Source organism: Lolium rigidum, chromosome 5 (genome assembly GCF_022539505.1).
Source record: "Lolium rigidum isolate FL_2022 chromosome 5, APGP_CSIRO_Lrig_0.1, whole genome shotgun sequence".
In the NCBI taxonomy this organism is placed as follows: Eukaryota; Viridiplantae; Streptophyta; class Magnoliopsida; order Poales; family Poaceae; genus Lolium; species Lolium rigidum.
In genome coordinates, this window is record NC_061512.1 from 149,504,469 (window position 1) to 149,510,468 (window position 6,000).

Below are 6,000 nucleotides of genomic sequence, written 5' to 3' on the forward strand. Positions count from 1 at the left end.
ACAATACTTACATGTTTTGCTTGCACTTTATAATGTTTTTATGCATTTTCCGGAACTAACCTATTAAGAAGATGCCGAAGTGCCAGTTCCTATTTTCTGCTGTTTTTGGTTCCAGAAAGGCTGTTCGGGCAATATTCTCGGAATCGGACGAAATCAACGCCCAGAACCTTATTTTTCCCGGAAGATTCCAGAACACCGAAGGGGAGACGAATATGGGTGATACGTCTCCGACGTATCGATAATTTCTTATGTTCTATGCCATATTATTGATGATACCTACATGTTTTATGCACACTTTATGTCATATTCGTGCATTTTCTGGAACTAACCTATTAACAAGATGCCGAAGTGCCGCTTCCGTTTTCTCGCTGTTTTTGGTTTCGAAATCCTAGTAACGAAATATTCTCGAATTGGACGAAACGAAGACCCGGGGGCCTATTTCGCCACGAACCTTCCGGAAGACCGAAGAGCATACGAAGTGGGGCCACGAGGTGGCCAAACCACATGGCGGCGCGGCCAAGGGGGCCCGCGCCGCCCGTGGTGTGGGCCCCTCGTCGGCCCCCGACTCTGCCCTTCCGCCTACTTAAAGCCTCCGTCGCGAAACCCCCGAGGCGAAAAACCACGATACGGAAAACCTTACCGAGACGCCGCCGCCGCCGATCCCATCTCGGGGGATTCCGGAGATCTCCTCCGGCACCCTGCCGGAGAGGGGATTCATCTCCCGGAGGACTCTACACCGCCATGGTCGCCTCCGGAGTGATGAGTGAGTAGTTCACCCATGGACTATGGGTCCATAGCAGTAGCTAGATGGTTGTCTTCTCCTCATTGTGCTTCATTGTTGGATCTTGTGAGCTGCCTAACATGATCAAGATCATCTATCTGTAATACTCTATGTTGTTTTTGTCAGGATCCTATGGATAGAGAATACCATGTTATGTTAATTATCAAGTTATTACATATGTGTTGTTTATGATCTTGCATGCTCTCCGTTACTAGTAGAGGCTCTGGCCAAGTTTTTGCTTTTAACTCCAAGAGGGAGTATTTATGGTCGATAGTGGGTTCATGCCTGCATTGACACCTGGGACGATGATGAGAAAGTTCTAAGGTTGTGTTGTGCTCGTTGCCACTAGGGATAAAACATTGGCGCTATGTCCGAGGATGTAGTTGTTGATTACATTACGCACCATACTTAATGCAATTGTCTCGTTGCTTTGCAACTTAATACCGGAAGGGGTTCGGACGATAACCCGAAGGTGGACTTTTTAGGCATAGATGCAGTTGGATGGCGGTCTATGTACTTTGTCGTAATGCACAATTAAATCTCACTATACTTATCATGCCATGTATGTGCATTGTTATGCCCTCTCTATTTGTCAATTGCCCGACCGTAATTTGTTCACCCAACATGCTTTTATCTTATGGGAGAGACACCTCTAGTGAACTGTGGACCCCGGTCCATTCTTTTATACTCGAAATACAAATCTCGTCGCAATACTTGTTTTATCGTTTTCTCTGCAAACAATCATCTTCCACACAATACGGTTAACCCTTTGTTACGAGCAAGCCGGTGAGATTGACAACCTCACTCGTTTCGTTGGGGCAAAGTACTTTGGTTGTGTTGTGCAGGTTCCACGTTGGTGCCGGAATCTTTGGTGTTGCGCCGCACTACATCCCGCCGCCATCAACCTTCAACGTGCTTCTTGACTCCTACTGGTTCGATTAAACCTTGGTTTCTAACTGAGGGAAACTTGCCGCTGTGCGCATCACACCTTCCTCTTGGGGTTCCCAACGGACGTGTCAATTACACGCATCAAGCAAATTTCCGGCGCCGTTGCTCGGGGAGATCAAGACACGCTGCAAGGGGAGTCTCCACTTCTCAATCTCTTTACTTTGTTTTTGTCTTGCTTTATTTTATTTACTACTTTGTTTGCTGCACTTATATCAAAACACAAAAAAATTAGTTGCTAATTTTACTTTATTTACTGTCTTGTTTGCTATATCAAAAACACAAAAAATTAGTTACTTGCATTTACTTTACTTGTTTCATCATGTTTCCTTTTAATTTTACCACAAAAAACATACCGGTAGGACAAGGGTCTATAATTGTGAGGAACAATATAGAAGAATTTTTCACCCATGTTAGTACCGTTGAAGATTTTGAAGATAGACACTTGGTAGAACTTGCTCCTACTTATGAAATTGCTGCTGCTGCTTTAGTTCGCATGTTGGAAACTAAATTTGTTAATCTCAATCCTATAATCCAACACATGTTTCTTACACTTGGTGATATGGAAGAGGGGGAAAAGAAAGATTTTGTTTTAGAAACCCTTCTTAGAGAATTTGGTGGTCTAGCAAGAGAGGCTAGAAAGGTCTTCGCTAAATTTAATATGCTTGGTTCTCATACTAATTTTGTTGGTCTCCTTGAAAAAATGGACATGGATAGAATAAGGTACACTAATAATATTAATGATGGTGGGGAGATCAAAGCACCAATACCATGTAAACTCCTAGCTATGAATGATGCACTAGAACATAACTATGCTTGGCTTGTTCCCGAAAATTTGTTCGATGAGAGTAGCAAGCCCAAGACTAATGAAAAGGGAGACGCTGAAACTTATGTATCGAATATACTATGCATGGTTGAGAAAACTCCAAACCCCGCTGTAGGTGCACCACCCTTCGATGTCACTTGAGTTACACTTTCTGCGCCTAGCCGAAAGGCGTTAAAGAAAAGCGCTTATGGGAGACAACCCATGTTTTTACTCCAGTATTTTTGTTTTATATTTGTGTCTTGGAAGTTGTTTACTACTGTAGCAACCTCTCCTTATCTTAGTTTTATGTTTTGTTGTGCCAAGTAAAGTCTTTGATAGTAAAGTAAGTACTAGATTTGGATTACTCGCGCAGTTCCGGATTTCTTTGCTGTCACGAATCTGGGTCTATCTCCCTGTAGGTAGCTCAGAAAATTATGCCAATTTACGTGCATGATCCTCAGATATGTACGCAACTTTCATTCAATTTGAGCATTTTCGTTTGAGCAAGTCTGGTGGCCTAATAAAATCCATCTTTACGGACTGTTCTGTTTTGACAGATTCTGTCTTTTATTTCGCATTGCCTCTTTTGCTATGTTGGATGAATTACTTTGATTCATTAATGTTCAGTAGCTTTATGCAATGTCCAGAAGTGTTAAGAATGATTGTGTCACCTCTGAACATGTGAATTTTTATTATGCACTAACCCTCTAATGAGTTGTTTCGAGTTTGGTGTGGAGGAAGTTTTCAAGGATCAAGAGAGGAGTATGATGCAATATGATCAAGGAGAGTGAAAGCTCTAAGCTTGGGGATGCCCCGGTGGTTCACCCCTGCATATTCTAAGAAGACTCAAGCGTCTAAGCTTGGGGATGCCCAAGGCATCCCCTTCTTCATCGACAACATTATCGAGTTCCTCCCCCGAAACTATATTTTTATTCCGTCACATCTTATGTACTTTGCTTGGAGCGTCGGTTTGTTTTTGTTTTTGTTTTGTTTGAATAAAATGGATCCTAGCATTCACTTTATGGGAGAGAGACACGCTCCGCTGTAGCATATGGACAAATATGTCCTTAGGCTCTACTCATAGTATTCATGGCGAAGTTTCTTCTTCGTTAAATTGTTATATGGTTGGAATTGGAAAATGCTACATGTAGTAATTCTAAAATGTCTTGGATAATTTGATACTTGGCAATTGTTGTGCTCATGCTTAAGCTCTTGCATCATATACTTTGCACCCATTAATGAAGAAATACTTAGAGCTTGCTAATTTGGTTTGCATATTTGGTTTCTCTAGAGTCTAGATAATATCTAGTATTGAGTTTTGGACAACAAGGAAGACGGTATGGAGTCTTATAATGTTTACCATATGTCTTTTATGTGAGTTTTGCTGTACCGTTCATCCTTGTGTTTGTTTCAAATAACCTTGCTAGCCTAAACCTTGTATCGAGAGGGAATACTTCTCATGCATCCCAAATACTTGAGCCAACCACTATGCCATTTGTGTCCACCATACCTACCTACTACATGGTATTTATCCGCCATTCCAAAGTAAATTGCTTGAGTGCTACCTTTAAAATTCCATCATTCACCTTTGCAATATATAGCTCATGGGACAAATAGCTTAAAAACTATTGTGGTATTGAATATGTACTTATGCACTTTATCTCTTATTAAGTTGCTTGTTGTGCGATAACCATGCTTCGGGGACGCCATCAACTATTCTTTGTTGAATATCATGTGAGTTGCTATGCATGTCCGTCTTGTCTGAAGTAAGAGAGATCTACCACCTTTATGGTTGGAGCATGCATATTGTTAGAGAAGAACATTGGGCCGCTAACTAAAACCATGATTCATGGTGGAAGTTTCAGTTTTGGACATATATCCTCAATCTCATATGAGAATAATAATTGTTGCCACATGCTTATGCATTAAAGAGGAGTCCATTATCTCGTTGTCCATGTTGTCCCGGTATGGATGTCTAAGTTGAGAATAATCAAAAGCGAGAAATCCAAAATGCGAGCTTTCTCCTTAGACCTTTGTACAAAGCGGCATGGAGGTACCCCATTGTGACACTTGGTTAAAACATGTGCATTGCAAAGATCCGGTAGTCCAAGCTAATTAGGACAAGGTGCGGGCACTATTAGTATACTATGCATGAGGCTTGCAACTTGTAAGATATAATTTTCATAACTCATATGCTTTATTACTACCGTTGACAAAATTGTTTCATGTTTTCAAAATAAAAGCTCTAGCACAAATATAGCATCGATGCTTTCCTCTTTGAAGGACCATTCTTTTGCTTTTATGTTGAGTCAGTTCACCTATCTCTCTCCACCTCAAGAAGCAAACACTTGTGTGAACTGTGCATTGATTCCTACATACTTGCATATTGTACTTGTTATATTATTCTATGTTGACTATTATCCATGAGATATACATGTTACAAGTTGAAAGCAACCGCTGAAACTTAATCTTCCTTTGTGTTGCTTCAATACCTTTACTTTGATTTATTGCTTTATGAGTTAACTCTTATGCAAGACTTATTAATACTTGTCTTGAAGTACTATTCATGAAAAGTCTTTGCTTTATGATTCACTTGTTTACTCATGTCATTACCATTGTTTTGATCGCTGCATCCTCTACATATGTTTACAAATAGTATGATCAAGGTTATGATGGCATATCACTTCGGAAATTATCTTTGTTATCGTTTTACCTCGCTCGGGACGAGCGTAACTAAGCTTGGGGATGCTTGATACGTCTCGGACGTATCGATAATTTCTTATGTTCTATGCCATATTATTGATGATACCTACATGTTTTATGCACACTTTATGTCATATTCGTGCATTTTCCGGAACTAACCTATTAACAAGATGCCGAAGTGCCAGCTCTCGTTTTCTCGCTGTTTTTGGTTTCGAAATCCTAGTAACGAAATATTCTCGGAATTGGACGAAACGAAGACCCAGGGGCCTATTTCGCCACGAACCTTCCATAAGACCGAAGAGCATACGAAGTGGGGCCATGAGGTGGCCAAACCACATGGCGGCGCGACCAAGGGGGGGCCCGCGCTGCCCTGTGGTGTGGGCCCCTCGTCAGCCCCCCGACTCTGCCCTTCCGCCTACTTAAAGCCTCCGTCGCGAAACCCCTGAGGCGAAAAACCAGGATACGGAAAACCTTACCGAGACGCCGCCGCCGCCGATCCCATCTCGGGGGATTCGGAGATCTCCTCCGGCACCCCGCCGGAGAGGGGATTCATCTCCCGGAGGACTCTACACCGCCATGGTCGCCTCCGGAGTGATGAGTGAGTAGTTCACCCATGGACTATGGGTCCATAGCAGATAGCTAGATGGTTGTCTTCTCCTCATTGTGCTTCATTGTTGGATCTTGTGAGCTGCCTAACATGATCAATATCATCTATCCGTAATACTCTATGTTGTGTTTGTCGGGATCCGATGGATAGAGAATACCA